The sequence below is a fragment of the Petromyzon marinus genome, chromosome 17 (genome assembly GCF_048934315.1).
Source record: "Petromyzon marinus isolate PM22_M1 ecotype Great Lakes invasive population chromosome 17, UKy_Petmar_22M1.pri1.0, whole genome shotgun sequence".
NCBI classification, from domain to species: Eukaryota; Metazoa; Chordata; class Hyperoartia; order Petromyzontiformes; family Petromyzontidae; genus Petromyzon; species Petromyzon marinus.
Genome location: NC_133683.1, coordinates 20047742 through 20069609, shown reverse-complemented (window position 1 = coordinate 20069609; position 21868 = coordinate 20047742).

Genomic DNA, 21868 nt, shown 5'->3' with positions numbered 1-21868 from the left:
TCAGATACACATGATTCAAGAATCAGATAGACATGATTCAAGAATCAGATACACATGATTCAAGAGTCAGATAGACATGATTCAAGAGTCAGATAGACATGATTCAAGAATCAGATAGACATGATTCAAGAGTCAGATAGACATGATTCAAGAGTCAGATAGACATGATTCAAGAGTCAGATAGACATGATTCAAGAATCAGATACACATGATTCAAGAGTCAGATAGACATGATTCAAGAATCAGATACACATGATTCAAGAGTCAGATAGACATGATTCAAGAGTCAGATAGACATGATTCAAGAGTCAGATAGACATGATTCAAGAGTCAGATAGACATGATTCAAGAATCAGATACACATGATTCAAGAGTCAGATAGACATGATTCAAGAATCAGATAGACATGATTCAAGAATCAGATAGACATGATTCAAGAGTCAGACAGACATGATTCAAGAGTCAGATACACATGATTCAAGAGGCAGACACACATGGTTCAAGAACATTTAAATAGTCTTGGGCAGGACACGTCGGTAAAGGGATGATGGCCGCTGGTTGAGACTAATGATGGAGTGCCAGCCTCAGGAGGGGGTGCACCTGGCAGCATGCACCCCAAGGAGATAGAGCAATGAAATCAGCTCATGTGCGAGAGCTAGATGGAGTGTAGTAGCACAAGGCCGTGGACATCGTTTGAGGAGCCGTTTATCCAGCAGTGGATAGGTAATGGCCGATGATTTTTATAATTATTATCATCAACGTTCAAATGTTGGTGAGTTAGCCGGTAAATGGCGTCTTGCGTCTCCTGGTGAATACCTGATAGGCCGCCGGCAAATAAACATAGCGAGATGTAAACCGTGGATTGAGTTAAGTGGCGACAGTCGCTCTGTGCGCTATGGCTCAATCATAACCCATCGGTGTCAGCATCCAGCTAGCCTCATCCGCTGCGCGATGAGGAATACCAGGTTATCTGGGTATACATACAAGAGCTGTCCCGTATCGTTGCTCCAGTACACATTCTATCGGCTTAGGCTCATGGCTTTTAATAGAGTCTGAGGTAAGACATTGGTTTTGTTTGAAGCCACATTGTTTTCTCCGTCAGAAAAAAAGTGTCAACAGGTACAAAAAAAAAGCTCGGCACCTGGAAGCAATTACCGCAGTTGCCCTCCCTCATCTCTCACGCATGCGGCCGGTGTTCTGCTGATCAAGGTGCTACTTGAGCGGGCTCACATCTCTCTGAGTTGCAGCTGGTCGCCTCATCTCTCCCCCCCACCACCACCACCACCCCGTGTGCTTGCATAACCCAGGCGCTATTCACAACCCGTTTGTTCAGCTGCCGGAATCTTGTAATCCACTTTTTTTTCACACGTTTGTACACGTTTTGGGAGCGGGGTCGCGGTGTTGGAAGTTAGATTTCCAAAAAAAAAAACCCGGCGTTGTTATTGAGACAAATAGGAAATAATGATAATGCCAATTGCTTACCCAGGAAAGCGTCCCAGTTAGCCTTAAGAATCCTTCGCCAGGTGGATTCTGCATCAGAATGTTTTCTTGTGTAGCCGGCGTGAGCTTACCTGTGATGAATCGCACGCACAAATGTGCACTCTGCTACGGGCTGCTGTAATTGCTACGTACAGCAAGGTCCGTCTTTTTTTTTAATTCTACGTGAAGACAATGATGATTAGAGATGGGGACCCAAGCCTCGCGTGCACAGCAGACCACGTCCTGCAGTGTGTAGACTATTCGGGGCGCAGGGCATAGTCCCAATTTAGATGTCGTGGTGGACTCCGTGCTGAGGCACTGAGCTGAGAGGTGTGCCGTGTGGCGTGGAGGTCGGTAGCGTGGGTGGTGTCTGGCCACGATTTCAGTCACGCAAACGCTCCTCCTCGGAAGAAAACTCGGAAATAAAGCGTCGTCGTCGTTGTTGACGTTTCACAAACCTCTCGTGCCCACCTGCGGTGGAGTCGCCGAATCTCTCAGGAGCACAGAACACAGAGTGTCTACTCATCGTCTGCTCAATGTAGTATTGTTATCGTTGCCTATTTAGCCGACCTGTTTGCTCATTCAGATTCGCGGGCGGAGAGGGACAGGGCGGACCGGCCGGTTGAAACTTGGGACCATCAACGAGTAGTAAGCTCACGAATTTCCACTCCCTCCGTCAAAACTCACTTTTTTTTCCACAGCTCGCCCGAACGACCCCTTAATCTCCTCCTTATAACCACGACCGCTCCTTGCATCCTCTTCATAATCTCATTACATGGCTACCACTCATTCCTCATCCATCCAATCCATTCATCATCATTTGCTCGCATCATGTTGTTGTTACCTCATTCACGCATCACGGCTTTGCCCAGAACTTCCTCTCATCTATTTTAATCACCTCATCCCCACAATTACATTCCTGCGCGACGTTCTTCTTTGTCTCTAAGGCTTCTTGGTCAAGGCGCTATTTAAATCACGTTAAGATAAGATAAGGTGCAGGAGGGAACCGAAGGGGCCTGAGGTGACACTCAGCAATGGCATCTCCTGGCAACCCTTATAGCCCCATGCTTACAACATCACTCCAGACACTAAACAGGTTCACGCCTGATTTAAAGCTTTCGTGACTGCAGTAATTCATATTCTTATTCTTAGTTCTTTCTTTCAACGTGACTTTACCGAAAGAACTAAGAATATAGGTTCACGCCTGCTTAGCTTCTCGGATATGATGGGATCGAGCGCATTCGGGTTGATTTGGTCAAATTAATTATTAGTCAATGTTCTATTCACTGCTGGGTGAATATCTCCTCACATCATCATCATCTGAAATGTCACCTATTATAAATATCTTTTTTCTTTGTTAGGCAGGGTCATTGACGATCTGTGGAGTTTTTTGTAAATGGTGCTAATGTACCATTTTCCAATGCAGTATTACAACAAATTATGTGCACTGATCAGTTTTAGACATAATGATGATGGTGAATCGGTTTTCACCACCCTAAATTAATATATTATGTAGATTAAATCAAACTCTTACCCTAAAACAGTAAAATGTATTTAAATCTAAAATAAATACCGCTTGCTAAGACTATAAACCTATTTAATGAACTTCTAACTTTAAACGCACAGTTGTAAACTCAATGACCACTTTGTTGTCTTGCAGATAAGCGCATACCTTAAATGCACAGTTAACATACGAAAATGTGGGAAATAAATTACATTTGGCAATCATAATAAAGTAATCGGTATGCGTGCACAACCAGGCTCAAGTCAACACCGCCTCGGGTAGTATGAAAATAGTAAACGGTAAAGGTGCAGCCCTGAAAGTGCTGGCTCACGCCACTTCTAACGGAAGGTCCTTCACTCGAGGGAGCTCTAGAGAGCCAATCTAGATGGTAATTGGCCTACTCTTCCACGTTGGACAGGCGCCTTGGACGGGGTGGGATTCCCTACACTCTACCCCACCGCACACCAACCCCGCCGATCAACGTTGTTTTTGCTGGCTGGCCATGGAACAAAGACTGTGGTCACTTTCATCTTCTTTGGTTCTTTCGGTAAAGTCACCACGTAGAATGAGAATAAAATAATAAATCAATAGAATAAAATAACACAATAAAATTCTCACGACGTTTCGGCCACAACACAAGTGGCCTTCTTCAGGTGAAAGGAACAGACCTGTCGGGACGACAGAGCTTCAATGAACGTTGTTAAGATTCGTAGCGTCTTTTAAGCTGGTTTAGCGCTTCTACGGCCGTCTGGAACGCTCCTTCCTTCTCGTATTAGGAAGCCACTGGAGCTATGCACTTTTAAACATTGGTTGCAAACTCATTTCTCTAGAGCTGCTTTTAGTGTTTAGTTTCTTGTCCTACCCTCGCACCCCCCCATAAGCACGGTTGGCTACGTACGGCGCGAAAGACGTTCTGCATACGTGCAGTAGGATTCCCACGTGGTGTAAAAGTGGGCAATATTCTCTCAATAAAAGCCTCAATATGTTATACCTTAGCCACTATACTTCAGTCTCCTCAGCGAGTTGAATATATGTCATAATACTGCATTGGTGAATTTAATGTTCAGTTAATATTATAGTTTGACGTAGAAAACTTTGCACATGTCTGATGCGGCCACATGTTCTGCTCACACTTTCTTTTCAACAAATATATAAACGTGAATATTTCACTGAGATGTACCCATAAGCGGGGTCACTCGTGTCGTGTTATATATGTCCATTGAGTCGGTTAATCCAATGATTCTTAGATCTGTGGGCAGACAGATGTTGTGAACAATCATATATATATTTTTTAAACCATTATTTCAGGGTGAGGGTAAAAGTTATGAAAATGTATTACACAAATATTGATGGTACACACAGTGAAGGCTGCACAGCTTCGGCAAAATCACAACCTCACGATTACACTACATGTAAATAAATCAGTGGATCGTAAACGAATGTGTCAATATTGTACACGAACAGCCATTTGTCAATACACTGCTGGATGAGCGCCTCTCCACAACCGTGCAGATCGTTGTGAGTTTAATAGAACCACACTTTATGCCCCTCTTAGCTATGCTGGTCAGCACAGGTGGGTGAAGGCAGGAAGGATAGACGTGGGAGCATAGAAGGACAGTACAACACACCACTTCCTTGTCCTGCCCACGATGTTGGTCCCTTTGACCAAATCACTCGGAATGCACTCAAACTCTACGATTCTCGGAAACCGAACTTCTTTCGCACCGTACGTAGCCAACCGTGCGAATCCGAGGTGCGGGGGAAGGACTACAAACTTAACACAAAACGCAATTCTCAAGAAATTAGCAGCGTTGAGCCAGGATAGTGCTTGGTTAAGTGACTACCATGCATATCAGCTTCATAGCCTCCAGGGACAAATGCTGAGGCATCAATATTACCACATCTTTAAACAAAATCCACGGCAAGAGCAGACCTTCGAGGTCAGCTTTCAACTTTTACAACAACCACAGTATCTAGCAGAAGGAAGGAAGCGAGGAGTGGTGGGATTATCAGCGTGGGCCACGATGACCTCTCGACTTTAACCTTGAATCTAAGTTCAATTGCATTTGGAGAAAATGTATTTCGAGCACGAACTCCAACGGAATTTGCGGGGACGCGAAGTTCTCGAAATATACTCCGCTTTGGATAGCAATGTGACATTGCACTCGTATTTTTTGCAATGCAAACATAAATTCCACTCGGGAGACTGTCTCGCCCTAACGTCATGGATGATGTCGGCCCTGTAAACTGCACTCGAACCGATAGCACATATGTTTCCATAGCGATGACAGTCCCCATTATAGAGATGCAAAGTGAATGATGCAGTGTTGTGCAGTGGGTAGAACTCTCGGTCGGATTACCGTGAGACACGACGCCGAATTGGGGTGGACTGTTAACAGTTACCATCGACAGCGGCGTGGTAATCAATGCCCGATGACTGATGTTGTTTCGAGCATTCTGAATGTAGACAGACGTTTTGTCTGTTCCTCTGAAAGCCCAATGGAGAGCTTGAATCGAGGATTGAATTAAGCATTTTTTTTAGCAACTTCTGTATGCTCACTACATAAAAAACCCTCCTTATCCATAAAAATACTATAGGCACCTTTGTGACCATATAGTTCGAATTGAGGTACCAATTACAAGCTCGCAGGAATTCTTGGATTGCTTTGTTCCCGCTTTTAAACGTGGCATAATTTGCGAATACTTAATTGCGTCGCCTGAATAGCTGGATAGTACTTAGTACTGTATTAACATTCCGGAGCGGCCATCAAGTGCGGCTATTTTTTTGTTGTTGCTCCCGTCTCGTAAAAGAATTGGGGATGCTTTGCCCAATGTGGAGGGCACTTGCCACTGCTGGAGGCATGAGACCTGCGGCATATGTTTGCAGACGGAGGCTTTACAAAGCCACTGACCCAGGTTAACAGCGTCCCCCCCCCCATTCTCGCTGCAGCCTCTCAATGCGGTCGGAGTTGCTCTGCTGAGCACTCGAGTGCTGAAGATCTGAGAAATGCGCATTGGTCTGACTCTTCTCTCTCTCTCTTTCCTTCTACAGGGCCCGGTCTGAAAGGGAGAAAAGAAGGCACCCATTGCCTGTCAGTCAACTATGTTGATTAATGCCGCTTTTCTGCCAAGAAAAGAAAAGAACGTGGAGCTTTTTATTTTTTTATTTCCCCCCCCCCCCTCTGCCCGGGCCTGACATGCATTTAATGGGCCGTGTTGGTCTGAAGGAACAACGGCTCTGGGGGCCCTGGGTGAGTGCCATCAACTGTGGCTGCTGGGAGAGACTCTTCAGCTATTCAGCAAGAGACTTTTCTTTTTGCACGGCATCCTAATACAGGATTACCGTTTTCTAGAAACGCAATTATTTTTATATTTTTCCCATTGCACTTGAATGGAATACCCCAGATGACAACAAAACAAAAACAAATTGTTGACGACACAAGCCCAAAGAATGCTTAATTTGAATCGCAGGGTTTTAATTGTAACTGCAATGCACATGGTGGTTATCAGACCTCTCAAAATTGTGTTTTGTCATTTTAATGGAAAGTAAAAAAAAACATTCTTTGGAATCATTAAATAAAAAAAATATTTTGCAGGTTTTTATCCCTCAGTACAATTATTCAGATATAACATTTGTGCATAAGCTTAATCCATTTGTTATGTGTTCTAGTTTCTTGAAATCCGTTGGCAATCCTTTGGGGTTGCTGCTCTTTCATATTCTTGGAAAAAGGTGGCATGCTTACCATCTTCTATGAAAATAATTTTACAAATAATATAAATATTTAGTGATAGCCTGTTTAGCCATTCTCCTAACTTCTGAATTCCCCAACGGTCTGCTAAACTCTAGTGATACGACTGAAGATTGTCTAGCAGATGTACAAGCACCACAGTAACTCATTTATCTCAATACAAAACACTCTGGGCTTTAGACACAGTCCTGGCTCTGTGTGCGTCTTGGACGATTGGTGATGGATACAAGCTGCTTGCAAGGGTCATCCCTCAGTGGTGAAATTAAGCTGTTAATCCCATCACTGAAAGGCTAAGCTGTTCAGGAGCGTTACACACATGTTGCCACCATCCACCACTTTCATGGCCAACGCCTATCCATCAAACAGATACGTGCTTTTCTTTAAGCACGTTAAAAAAATACTGTAATTTTTTTAAGTTTAACATTTTTCATGTGCTATGCTCATACTGTCCTGTTCTGAAAAATATAGAATTGTAAGAGCGATACTAGAAAAATGGTATCGATATTTCGTTCAAAATTATACATTGACAAAAGAAAAATATTGAGATTTATTTTTTAAGTTAAACGTTAATATAATATGCACATGTGCTGCATATTTAATATTTTTGGGGGAAATTGAAAATTAACTGGATTAAATTAAGCAGACAGAAAGCATATTTCGAAGCATATTTATATATTCTGTATAATATTACATGAATGTGAAGTTATATTTATTATTGTACATCTACTGATGGACATATTCAAACAATGAGTAGAGATCGGGACGTACTTTTGCTTGGGGACAAATAAACTTGTTTCGAGTTTCGCACTTGTTGAAACGTGCATGGCTATAATAATAGGTGATAGTGCTTTCTCAATCCACTTTTGAATGAAGGCTGTTTGGTCATTGTACGTTGGAGAAAAGGTGGCCCAGGACCGGCTCAGATATCACTCGTGGCTGAAAAAAAAACATTCTTTGGATGCATTAAATATAAACAAAAAATTGTTTTTTTATCATTTAGCACTGTTATTCTGATGTAACATGTGTGCATAAGCTCAATTCATTTGTAATATGTTCTAATCTCTTGAAATCCGTCGGCACCTCCGATTAGCACGGTTGGCTATGTACGGTGTGAAAGAAGTTCAACATACATTCGAGTTACTCGTGGTCAGGAACCCAAGCTCAGGTTGTCGGATGAATAGTGGAGTGTGCTAACCACTGCGCCTCCACTCCACCCTTCTTCCACTGCTATAACCGAATTAAATTCCATCCTTTCTGAGAACAAATAATGGCTCTCCTTCACCCATTTTATTTAGCACAAACGCGTACACATTTAAGTTGACTGATGCTCGCAATTACATTGCCGAGTACCATAAAAGCTAACCAAATATAGCTTAAGAATGTTGCATTTGTACAGATGTTAAAATGGCTTGGTTTGTTGCTTAGAAAAAGGTCCTAATAAGTCATATTCCCTTACCCTCTTTAAACATTGGCACACAGTACACTACGCAGTATGCCTGTACCAGTCGGAGCTGGTTGGTTGTATACATATTTTACTGCACAAACAGTGTTCAATCACTCGTAAGTGAAGTTTATAGCTCGCTCAATCTCGAACTAATTTTCACATTTTGAAAAAAGAAAATCCTTAAAGTGGAATGTTACGGAAAATATAACTCGCCGATATTGCTCTAAAATTGTGTCTTTGTAGCCGCATTGCATTGCTAAGAGTCTGCAAATACGACAGCCGTTGCCATACATATAAATAAATGTTTTTTTTTTGTTTAGCAATTGACATTAAAAAGAACCTATACTCACCAGTCAGGTTTACTGCTGCCTAAACCAACTTCCCTTTCTCAGCAGTCGGTGTGATGACCTATTTGCTCCGCGATCCCCATGTTACTCTTTGTCTCTCACTGTGATTTCAGAAAAGCATCTCTCCTCTTTCGGGGACCACGTTAGCCACACACAGCCACAGCTTTTGACTAATTACAGCACGCGGTATTCCTCTACCCATTTGAAATGACTGACGTTGCCACACGGTGAGCGAATAGGAGATATAAATATTCTTTGGTGGTTCGATGGTGTTCACTGTGACAAGCTGGGTAGTTTGGCATGAAAATCATTTAAATCATGTCCACACCACACTCTTGTTTCATGCATTGCTCTGGTATCAAAAGCTGGTACACGTATACATTCACACTTGCTGAGTTCTTGGTAATTCCTACACTATTAATACCCCGAACAAATGCTATTCTATTACTGACCTACACCTCTCTTTTTCGTTTCTCCTTGTAGATATCTGATGACACAGGTGATGTGGTGGGTAATGAGTGTGTGTGTGGGTGGCAGTGTCTGTACGTATTTGGGGAGTGGTGGCACAGTGGATTGTGCACGCTGCTAACAAACCCGGCGGCCTGAGTTATATCTTCGGCCACGGCAAACATCCATGACGAGTGATGTCAGAACCAGTTCTGGGTCAACGATTACTTGAATGAGTTCAGGATGCAGTGTGCGTTTAACATCAAAATTGGACAGATAAAGGTGGCAGGGCGTGGTGCTGGCCACGTCATCTGTGAAAAACAGCTTCACAGCTCATCGGATTTCTCCAGTATAAATACATATTCTTATTCTGATTCTAGCCTCCTGTATTACCACATTTGCCTTTATAGGCGCTTGCAAGCAGCATTTGCCGCAAAAAGCTATAAAAGTCTTGAAGGGGAATCTTTCTTTCGTGTTTCAATGGGGTGTTATGGTGTAGTGGTTAAATTCCAAGCACACGCATAGCATTAGTAAAAAGTGGTATCAGCATTCTCCAGAGCCTCCACTAGGTCAACTCATCCTTACTGAGTACCTCTCCAAAGTTAGAGAGAGAGAGAGGTGGCCTGAAGTTAAGCATGTCGCTAGGCCTCACAGCTTCTCGTTAACAGCACTTGTCTAAAGAGTCAGACCGGCTATTCGGTGACATGGATTCATCGAATGGCCACACACACACACACGCGCGCGCCAGTGCTGAGTTCTGATTCCCGGTGTGGGATTCCTCCTCAGTTGACTCGGCCTGGAATGAATCCACTTTGCTGAGTGGCAATTTCAATGACAGTGAAGACAAAAAAATCCCCGGGCACCGTAATGGCGATTCTCTCACACTGAGGGTTGCACTGCTTTGTGAGTCTCGTGACAGCACCACCAAGAACACAATAGGGGATTGCTTTTTTTTAAGCACACATGCTACTGTCACTACTACTTCATAAGGCTGATGTTGATGTAGAGCGGCGACTCTAATTTCACGCCGAGGTGGCTGAGTCATCTGCTTGGGGCGCGTGGCATTCATCTGATCATCAGCTAGATCTCGATAACAGCTGAGCGAGCGCCCGTTGGAATGAACCCAATAGCGAGGAGACACTTGGCTGAGATTTGTTGCGGCAGTAGCAGCAGCATCGGAGCCTGTAACAAATCAGGCCAATCCTGTATGTTTTGGTTTCTGTGGAATTACAACCCATTATTAAATATCCTGGCAGTCGGCTTCAGGGCCATTTGTAACTGTGAACTGTTGACATAATCGGAGCAAATTATTCATCCAGCACAGCATCAAATATTTCTTTCAGTTTCATTCTAATTGGGTAATTTTCAGTCTGGTAAGGCAACCTTAGCTTGAACCGCGGTGATTTTTCCTTTAACTTGGGATTTCTTTTTTTTAATCATCATCCGCATTAAGTAATTTTCAAATTCTTGTCCAGGATCTCGGGGCCATTACACAAGCGGGCTGTTAGAAGTAACGTAGTTAGATTGTGTACCTCATTTAATGGCCTAAAATACTTTTCTTTTCTATCCTCCCAGGGTACAGAGAGTCAGCATACCTTTGAGATTATACTGCAGGGCAGCAATTAAACCTCCCCATGTATGGAATGATGAAGTAGACAGGCCAGCATGAGCGTTTAATTCCCATGATATTTTTTTCGTGCAAGAATTTGTAAGTGGGCCTGCATGCCTAATAGAAATCTAAACAAACTATTGTGATTAAGCATACATGGAATGTCGCTCCTGCTTCCGAACATACGAGGCTGCAGGTCCCGTGTCTTAACAAGTCGTTGATGCAATGCAGAGATTTCCGTTTGCTTCTGGTGGCTCTGGAGCTTTGACAGCTGTTACCGCTAAATGGTCGCTAATGGCTGTCAATCTCTGCCCCCTGCATTCTTATAATCAGTTCTGCCACCGTGCAAGACATGCCCCTGGTTACCATCAACTCGATCTATTGGCTTCTTTTTGACACTCGTGTCTGGACGTTGTAATATCGCATAGAATTGCATATCTGTCAACCCCTTATCGGTGCCTACCTTGTTACAGACCGATTCAAACCTTATTGGTCACCCCGTGCCCTTTTAAATCTCAACGTTCATCCTACAAAGTCCCATCACAAGGGAGAAACACAAACAAATAGACGAAAACATGTTGTGCCCGTATTGGAATGGCTGTACGCCGTGTGGACCTGACAACTTGATTTCCCTGTACAAGACTCCGGGTAAACAGGTATGGAATCGGAAGGTTTAGTTTGTTTGAATCTACGTGTTTTTTTACAACACAATACAATTTTGGATAGGTATAGCTTCTGATGTGATTGAATTTCAAAATGTTGTACAAAAACAAAGGTTATATTTATTTTGTAGACATGGGCAGTCAGTCAAAGGCAAGGGAAATGAGAGATGGTCTTGAGTCTAGACTAGCACAAACACTTTCGTAATGTTTCATATTCACACGCGCTGATTCTAATCAAGGCCTTGCATACATCATTCTCACGACCAGCCCAATTTGAGATCAATCATGTTCGATTTGACATAGCTGTTCTCAAACACAGACCGCAAAATAAAGTTGGTCCACGATCGAGTATGCAGGGTTGGTGGATTAGGGCACTGGGTAGCCAGGCATTTGTCTGCTAAGCTTGTCCTGGATTTAAGCCTCGACACACTCGGCCCTGGTTAAATTATTTTCACTGCGTTATTGAAGTTGAGATTTAAGCTGGGTCAAGTGTGTGATGGCCCTGCTCCAGAACCAGCTTCACACGTCTGGCTGTCCAGTGGCCTATTCTAGCCCCGGTGTGGGCTGACCCAGATTTTCTACAATATGTTTTTCTGGTTTGTCCCACTTGTATTACAATTGTCCAAAAGTGGAAAGAATTAACAGCCGAAGCATGAATGGTGACCCCACAACCATTATGGTTAATTGAGAGACGATGAGTCCATTTGTATTCATGGCATTGTCATGTCATGAATACATCTCCTTTTGCAGCTAGTAGTGCATCACTCTGTGTCAGGTAATGGCCCCAGGGGTTGACGTAAAAAAACTGTTCCTGAAGTCAGTTCAATAGGACAACCTTATCCATAACTATGGGCACACATATTAATGCCCTGCAAAAGAGCATTCATCATATGTCAATCGAATTAATAATTTTAACTCTCAGTTTTGGTATAAGCCAAATGAAGTATAAAACTACATTTAAATACATTGGTTACCAAGCTGAGATGATCAACTCACTACTCTGGAGAACCAAATATTTTTGTGAACAGCTGAAAACAGGATGAGAACTCATCTTCTCAGGAGTGCTGGCTGACCACTCTCACCTCTTAGCCATCCAGGCATCTCATTTTTTGTAATGTTTAAGAGTTAATGTGCTCATGATCCTAACTTATGCTATCTTAGAAATAACTATGTTATCATTTGTGCTGTTGAGTCATGTATGATTTTACCCATAATCCTCCACCACACGAAATAATGGGTTCCGATACAAATAGCTTTTTGGTTTGAATAGGGCCCGATCGTTAACATGGAGTTCTCTTTCCAACAACATGTGGTAACCCAACAGCATCTTTGTTTTAACAAGTATCACCTGCTGATGAGACCCAGAAGGTTAAAACCGGTCAAGAGTGTTTATGCTTAAACGAATTCTCCTGGAAAATATTGGTCTGGAAGGCAAATAGGCTGATGAATTCAAATATATTTGTATTTATATGTGGAGAGACAGGGTGACGTTCTGCGTATATATATATTTCTTTGCTTGGACCCAGTGAGGTATGTGGTGCCACCGCAGCGGAGCAGCTCGGCCGGCGCTACCCACTCCTCGCACCCCCCCCCCCACGAACCACGCACGCCCCACTCAACACTCACATGCACCCCCATAGGGTCTCGAGGAGGGATCACGTGGTACGATGGGGTTTCACCCGAGGACCCCACTGGCAGGGACGTTCCACGGTTTCCCCGGACAAGGAAATTAGCTGAGCCCCCCAGACCGAATTACATGGCGCCCCCCCCCCCCAAAAAGCGGCCATAAAGCTTTACAGGCCGGCCGCAATGAAGCATACACAACACGTGGGGATGGGAACTTCAGCCAGTACCAAGCGGCAGGGTAAACAGTGGGGTGGGAGGGAAAAGCCCCTAGGCCGATAAGAGTTGACTTAAGTGGGAGGGGGCGAGGGGATTATCGATGAATCACCGGCGAGGAGCGTAGGCACAGAGACAATGGGAAGGGGGGGGGATGACGCGCCCCCCCCCCAACGGGCAGAGCGCTCAAAACGGCCGCAAAGAGGATTCGATTGGATGCTCAGGATGACGTCACGTGACCCGGGGATTAACGGGCTTGAGAACATAATGGGGGCAGGAGGGAGATTTGGGGTCAGAGTTCTTCTGGAGTCGAGAGAGGACTCCAGCCGCCCTCAGCGTCCGTGGGACGCCTGCAGGGTGCAGCTGAAAACGATCGATCACAAAAAAGTTCCCAAGGCGAGCATCTTCCCAAGCCCCATCGGGGCAGCTGGAGAGGTGAGTGGGTACGGCAAAAAGGGGAGTCAATTCAGTCAGCTCGAGCTTGGAGGGTAGAGGCACTCTGCGACGGGTAGGTGATAGGAGGTTAGGCGCGTCCGAAGGGTCCTGGCTGGAGGGGGCCATACACGGGGGTTCACTATTCGCTTCGGGAATACAATCTTAGCACAGACTGACGTTGTAACGCGTGGTGCCTGTGTGCGTGTGAAGGGCGGTGGGATAGCGATCGGCGTACGACGGTGTGTGGGTGACTTTAATCAGTATAAGCACGACGGGACGCACACATAAATAAATAATAAAATAGAGGGACGCTTGACCGCTCGTAGCGCGCAGAGAGTAATTAATTGATTCCGAGCGCCGTTGGCTTGTTGACACAACGGCTTAGTATAAATAATTAATTAACTCTGAACAGCCGCGGGTGGAGGGGGCAGACGTCGCACCCCACCCGCTCGCGGGGAGTGGGGAGGGGGAAATCAGCCCCCACCTAATGGGGAGGGGGAGATCAGCCCCCACCTAATGGGGAGTGGGGAGGGGGAGATCAGCCCCCACCTAATGGGGAGTGGGGAGGGGGAGATCAGCCCCCACCTAATGGGGAGTGGGGAGGGGGAGATCAGCCCCCACCTAGTGGGGAGGAGGGCACTAGCCCCCACAGGTATCCTGGTATTGTTTTGGTTTCAGTAAAATCCACTGGGAGGATCCTGAGAAAAACGCAGCACGATGCGAGGTGTGGAATGAGATCTACTGATCGTTACTTTCCTGCTCGGATTTATCCAGAGCTGTTGGCTCTGTTAAAGCTCCGGGCATATCGTGATTCTAAGAAGTAGAGGCAGGGATGAGAGCCAAGTGAAATTGAACAAAAATTATACGATTCGAAAAAGTGAGACATCTAAGAGACGTGGAATTGAAAAAAATGGGAAGTTGAACATATACTTTTTCTTTCTTAAAAAAGAAAAAAAGTCAACTGAAAACTTAAAAGCGAAAATAAATGTGTGCGTCGGAAATCAGATTTTGTGAAGAAATATAATATGGCAGATGAGATGAAAGAGTGGAATGATTAACAGACTTCCTGAATGTAGTTCAGTGAAGTTGTTTTAACACATTGTATTTCTATACTAATATGAGCAACATGCAGTGTCTTGGATGGGGTGTCGAGTGCGGCCCAAGGAATCTGTATTCAACTTGGTTTGCATGGACAATCCACTGCTGGATGAGGGCGTTCGCGTGCCTGTGAATGTCGTACGGTTCTGTGACGGTACTGCACCAAGATGAACAGTGCAGGTTGGTGACAGAGGGGAGCATAGCTGAGCAAGCATATAAGTACAATACAACAATGTGTTGGTGCGCACTGCCTTTATCTACTTCCCACCACAGGGCCCCGTGTGTTTCTTATAAGGCCGTGTTAGCGACAAGTCTTTTGAGATTTGCGTTTGCTTATGACCAGTGGTCAACCATCCACAAACTTTGCGGACCTATTCCCCACATTACCAACATCACCAGGAATATACCCGGTCTAGTCAGATCTCGGAAGCGAAGTCAATATACTCTGAGCTTACCGTTATCTCCCTCATTAAAAGCAACTGGCTGCTGGCACCTGTGCATGCATTCTGTTTCAAACTTTAATTGGTTTCATTGTTTAGACGGTGTTTACTGAACTTGACGCCGCTGTGTACCTCAGCAGGAAAACATGCATTGTGGTTGTTTGGTATGTGGATTGAAAGGTTTACACCTTGGATAAGAGTGAGTAAATTAAAAAAATTACAGCCCCTTCTGTCAACTCACTGCGGTATTGAGGCTCCTTCACGTCTCATTCATCGTGGGAGTTGTTTGACCATATTTCATCACCCCTGACGTTAATTAGCTGTGGCTGGGAATTGAAGTCGGTTCACTGGAGTTCAAAGAGCAGTGTTCTACCCACTACACCACGAACACATTAGGTACAATCTAACCAGGGGCGGAGCCAGGGGGGGTGACAGGGGTGACATTCTGCGTGTAAGTGTACGACACTCGGTCTGGCGGACTCCGTGCAACTGCATCGTCAGAGTGTGTCGCCAACCGATGGCGTCTAGTTCAACAGCCTGACTCTCTAATCATTCTTGAAATGAACATTTGTTGAATGTCTCCCCGGCCCGAAATCCTGGCTCCGCCCCTGAATCTAACTATTAAAAAGTCAAACTTTATAACAAGAATAAAAGTAGCGTACGTATATAATGATAAATGCTTTTCCAAAGCATATTTTTTTTTACAGGCCAGTCGAGCTTACTACTGTGAAAATAGACATTCTTATGAATAGAATGTTCATGTTAATGTTACTTTTAGATAATTTCGAATATTAAAAATAATAGTGAATATTAACCTTCACTTTGTCATTCCACTGTTGGACGAAGGCCTTCAGACACAGTGTCGATCACGAGAGAAGAGAAATCACGTTTTTGAAAGGCGTTCAAGTGCAATGAAAGGTTCAGAAAAACATTTCACAGCCCTTTGTTAATCCGCTTCTGGATAAAAAACTCCCCACACTGTGTTGGTCATGGGATTGTTGGACTATATCCACCATCCCGGGTCAGTGGAGGTCAGTGAGGGGATCCCTGGACAGATGCAGATATCGCTCACCACTGATATTTGCCATGGCCTGGAATCAAACTCAGGTTCATAACGTGGCATGGCAGCCTATGCACAGCCATTGGCCCTTCACCAATCTGTGAATTCGACACGTGTAACGTTAACCCATCTCAGTTTAGCATTATCATCCTCCTCTTCTTCTCTACCCTCACGGAGATTTTGGCTTGGGTGATTTGCTCGCATCTCCCCCACAGGGGTGGCTTGCCCTGGAAAATATGCAGGCCAGGACAACCCCACATATATAAATAATATAATGCAATATTGGATAAGTGCCTCTGTAGGGTGTGGAGACAGGGAAGGAATCACGAGTAATTACATCTCACACTTGCATTCTTGACTTTGAACCAGGAAAAGGAAGGTATGCATCCTCTTAAGAATTGTTTTGTATGAAATCTATTTTGCGTGTGTTTTTTTTTAAATACGGTCATTACTCGAATATGCGCGCGTTGAACCACCACAATTATTATAGCTGCAAAACATTGGTGTACGCCAGATAAATATACCATTATAATATTAACCGATGGGAGGTGGCCCTCAGTGTGTGATTATATATATTACATACTTACATACCATGCAGGTTTTGAGTAAATCATTCAGTTTTGATTTCGAGAGTACATTTCCAAGATAGAGCAACTGTGACCAATGGATTTGTACTTCCTGGGTACTTTTAGGGATTAGTCCCCACGTGCTATCGTTACCAGGGCTCCTCTCAGCCATGCAATTAAACGCAGAGCCCACTCGCAATTTCTGTCACGTTGTCCTGCACCTGCTATCTCCTACGATGTTCGCTGCTGCTCTCTCTTTTTCCTTCTTTCTTCCAAATCCTCGGACGTGTCTGAAAACCGAGAGCTTCTGGATTGTATTCCGTTCTCCTTTGTAGGTGAAACCTTGCAAAATGCGAGGCTTCAAGATGACACTGCAGGACCGCATTCCTCTTTTGACAGCGTAACGAGACGTGTGCATCTGGTGCTTTTTAATTGCTTGGACACAGTCCAAAAGGGTTAATGCTCCTAAATGCTTGTGGGATCTGTTGGGTTGGTAAATCTTTGTCAAAAGAATTAGAGGAGCAACCGTAGATTAGACTAATGTGGCCTGTCTGGTTACCCTTTCACTGGCAAAAATAATATTGAGCTCAGTGATCCGTGGAGAATTGCGGGAAAGCAACTCCTGCATTTTCATAATAAAGGTTTCTGGATTAGATCACGTGAGTATAAATGTGTTGTTAACCCGCCACCATCATTCGCCCTATGATGCTGGATGTAATTACCAGAAACGCCGTACTCAAATGGTAAAAGTTGTGGATCTACTTTCCAACACACCGGTGGGCTGAACTAGTAACCAATTGGCACGTTCTGTTTACTAATTGGCTGTGTCGGGTGGTGGTGGGTTAACGACACAACATTTATACTTACGCGATCTAACCCAGAAACCTTTATTGTGGGTAATGATCGCGACAACCTACGTGTCAACTCGTGAATCTCTCTGGAGCTCAAAGTGTTACATTTCTATTGTCCTTTATCCACGGCTGGCAATTAGTCATTGACGAATCATATTGAATTTGCATCCGTGTGTCCCGCCCGTCACCGACGCTGATAAGTGTGGTGAAGTATGGTAAAACAACCCCCTTGACCGAGATTATTGTGTGGAGGCCTTCATCCAGCAGTCGATTGATCCAAGGTGTAAAATGAGAGGTTTTTTTTACTTTCTTTAGGAAGTAATGCAGAATGTGTTGTTGTATTGCAACAACTTTATTGCTTTTTTTAAAAACGTTTGCTCTTACAAAGATGAGAAGATTTTGAACGCACGGCAATAAAAAAAACGGCCTTATTTTAAGCTTCAAAAGAAACAAAGAAGTCAAAAGTTCTCAAATCGTTATCGGAGTGATGAGGGGGGGGTGAATCTAAAATAATGACATCACCAACCAGTACCAGAAGCACTATTTACGTTACAATTAAGTTACTGCCGTGGCCAAATGTGTAGCGACTACAAGGGCTGTTTAACACTCTCTAGAGAAGGCGTGTTTTCCTTCCAATCAATTCTGCTCGTGGACGGCTGTTTATACTTCGATTCCCAGCAGAGAGGAGTTGGGGGGGGTGGAGGTGGTCGTCTGGTCAGAGTTGGTAAATCGTCGATCTTCTCCCTCGTCGCCCGGTGAGCCTTGGCCCCTCTGCCGGGTCAGCGCCGGCCGCGTTCCCCCGTGAACGGCTCGAAAGCCTGCTGACAGCTCGTAAGCCTCCCCCGACGTGGCCGGGGTGGAGCGGGGTCACACGGTGGCAAGACCGCCTCGCCTTGACGCGCGCGAGGCTGCGTGCACAAATAAATAGCTGCCGCTCTCTCGCTCGGTCGGACCCTTGCGAGGAAGCCGTCCGCGGAGCTGACGGAGATGTTAAAAAGTTGTGTAGGGAGAAAAAAAACACAACTGGAATTAAAATAAAACGTGTGAGTGTTTTTTTCTTTCTTGTTACTAATATTGTTGGATGAAGTCCAACCAATGCCGCGTTGGTTGGTCATTGAGTTTGTTGTTTTACCATACTTCACCCCACTAGTTAATCCAAGGCAAAGTGGAGCCAGCGCTGTTTGGGATTACACTTGGAAATGTTTAATAGCCTTTTTTTGGCATTTATGTACTGTCTTCACGTAATGTACTATAATTTCACTGCTGGAATAAAGGACTCGCTGAGGATTTCGGTCACGATGGTCACTTGATCATAACTTCACCACTCTAGCTGGTCAATGTGGCTTTGGTGAAGGAAGTCGAACAAATATCGCTCGCCTGACTGATGTCAACCATGGCTGGGAATTTGAACTCAGGTCACCGGGTTCATCGTTGCAATTGCGCTTACCAAAAAAAAGTGAAAGGGGGAACTCGACATCGACTCAGAACCCATCATTTGCAGTGTAGTAATTATTCGTTTTAAGAAGTGAGTACATTTTTGTGTGAATGATGAAGGTCCACATACTGGTGGCAAATATTTTCAGTCTGCAATTGCGGTGGTGGTGGTGGTGGAGTGAATGTGGGGCTGTCACGCTGCAATTGGCCAGCGATTGCTTTTGTACACACCATGTTACAGGCAGGATGATGTTCATGAGTAGAAGAAAAGTTATCATTTGTGTATATACTTGACATTCCTTTAAAATAAAAAAAAACTGTTCTGTGTAAGAAACAATAATTTACATTGTACACCACCCTCTGGATCACTGGGATTCCATGAAGAAGTTGTAGAAATAGCTCCTCTATCGTAGTTAACACGTTGAACTTGCGATCCACGGCAGTTGGATATATGGGCATATGTTTCAAATCTCCTTAGCTCTGTCTACCCGACGGCATAAGCGAGTGCACTCCAGCGAGTCGATCGGCAGGTCGCTTGTGACGAGGTGGGGGGCCAAAGTGTGGGGATTTCAGCTTCTTCCAGGATGTCTGACCAGGATGGAGGAGTAGGCCAAAATAACTTGCGCAGATGTGTTCCCGCTCCCTCGAGTGGAGTCCGTTCTGCCGGCGGTCACGTGAACAAGAAGTTGCAAGGCTCTGGCTTCACCTTTTGTTGAAATAAAAATGCATTCGTTTAAAGTTGAGCAACTTATAAAAAAAATTCCATTCGGAATAATACCAATAATCGGGTGATCGCTGCATTGGCAGTGGTGCACAAGCATACAAAAACAATAACACTGCCTTAAAAGGAAGAAAAAAACATAATAGGCGTTGTTTTGGGGTTGTTTTGGGCAGTCGCCCTTCTTCAGGGCCGTTTCAAAATTGTTTATTTTATTTTAACGGTCATTACTGCGCCGCGATGTATGTGGTGTTTTTATGGCGTTTTCTTGATGGAATCCATCACATGTTACTTTTATAGGAATAGTTTTCAGCCCTTTGTCAATCCACTGCCAATTGAAGCCCCCCCCCCCCCCCTCTCATGCCGCGTCAGTTAAGAGAGTTGTATGAACGTGCCTCACTATGCGGGTCAGTGCGGTTTGGTGTAAAGGGTGGCCCATGACCCCTTCAGATATCACTTATTTAGACTTAGAACTCAGTCGCTATTGCCTTAAATGTATTCATTAGACAAACATAAAAGGACGCATATATCCTCATGTTTATAGGATTGGACTTTTTGGGAAGGACAAATGCGCAATTTTATCCAGCCTATCCATTTTGCAAACCAAAGCGTACAATTGTATCCAGCCTATTCATTTCCCAAAGAAATGTCATTGCAATGAATGGCACTTATCCAAGCAAATACTTAATTTAAAACGTGGTTATTCATAGCCAATAGAATGATCCGTGTTTGTTTTGGGATTAAGCCCCGTAAAAATATTCAGCCGGAGGGGGAAAAAAATTGCTAATTGAAAACCCAGCAACTGACAACATACTTGTACTTCAGAGCCATCCCATGCAGTGTGGTGAGTTCGAATTTGTTTCCGTAACAGCAGCGGTTATCCTGGGAGGTGGTTAGCTTATCTGAGAACATACGCTTCCACACAAAAAACAAAGCGTTGATAGGGAACAATGCACTCGATAGAGTTGCTACGCAAACATACGCAGTGGACATTGCAACGTCGTGGCTCGATAACATCCAAGGATTTTCACTTACACCCAAGTACACAGAGCATTTTGAGAGAAAAAAATAACAAGTTATGTACATAATAAAGAATTAAAGCTTTCGTGACTGCACAAAAAATACTCATTGGCTTTTTCGGTAAAGTCACGTATGTAGAAATACAATAAAATGTATTGTTTATTGTTTCTACATACGTGACTTTACCGAAAAAGCCAATGAGTAAGTTATGTACATGAATGTTGAACTTATTTCGCACCGTACGTAGCCAACCGTGCTAATCGGAGGTGCAGGGGAAGGACATCAAACTAAACAGAAAAAGTAGTTTTAAATCATTGTTTAACTATCGAAGAGATGAGTTTTCAATCGAGAAATGGTATGAAATGTACTTTCTAACGTGTATATCCTATAAGACATATATCCTCTATAATGTTAATTACAATATAATACTTAATTTCTACTTGTCTTGCTTTCTATGATATTACCATTATGTATCGATATATTTTCGTGCGTATGGTATCCTGGCTTTATATGTGTATGGCATATTTTTTATGTATCAATGTCCTGGTCTGAAAGGACTCTAAATAATAATAATCATCACCATGGCATCATCAGCCATATTCAGTTTATTGCTGGGGGAAGGCCTTCTCATGTAATAATCCACCCAGCAGGTGCACACAAACTGATTTCATCCCTCCATCTCCCCGGTGTGCGTCCTCTCTCGGACTCTCTCCATCCCTGGGCTGCCACTCCGTTATTATCCTTGACCATCGTTCACCGTCCCTTCTCCCTCGACATATTGCCGGCGATGAAGCAACACTATCGATCGAGCACATACCTTCATCAAGTACTTGAATGGATATATACTCCATTGGAGAGCTACGCTGAATGCCGAACTGCTGTCAAAATATGCTTAGCAGTCTACAGGCTGTCTGGAAATATCTTATCACATGGTGTTTTGTCTGCATCGACCACAAAATGCAGACCGTGACATTTACCTTCGGCCGTGTGGCGTGCAGTCATGGGCGGTAACTGCTGCTAATTATATTCTGCCTTCCCGTGAAAGTCAAAGCTGTTTGTGCTTTTTTAAAAAAATATGAAACGGCTAAGAAGAGGGTGTGTGTTTTTGGGATAAGGTAGGGCCGGTCGGCTTGGTCAGGGAAAGCAGAAGTGGGATGGGTTGGGGT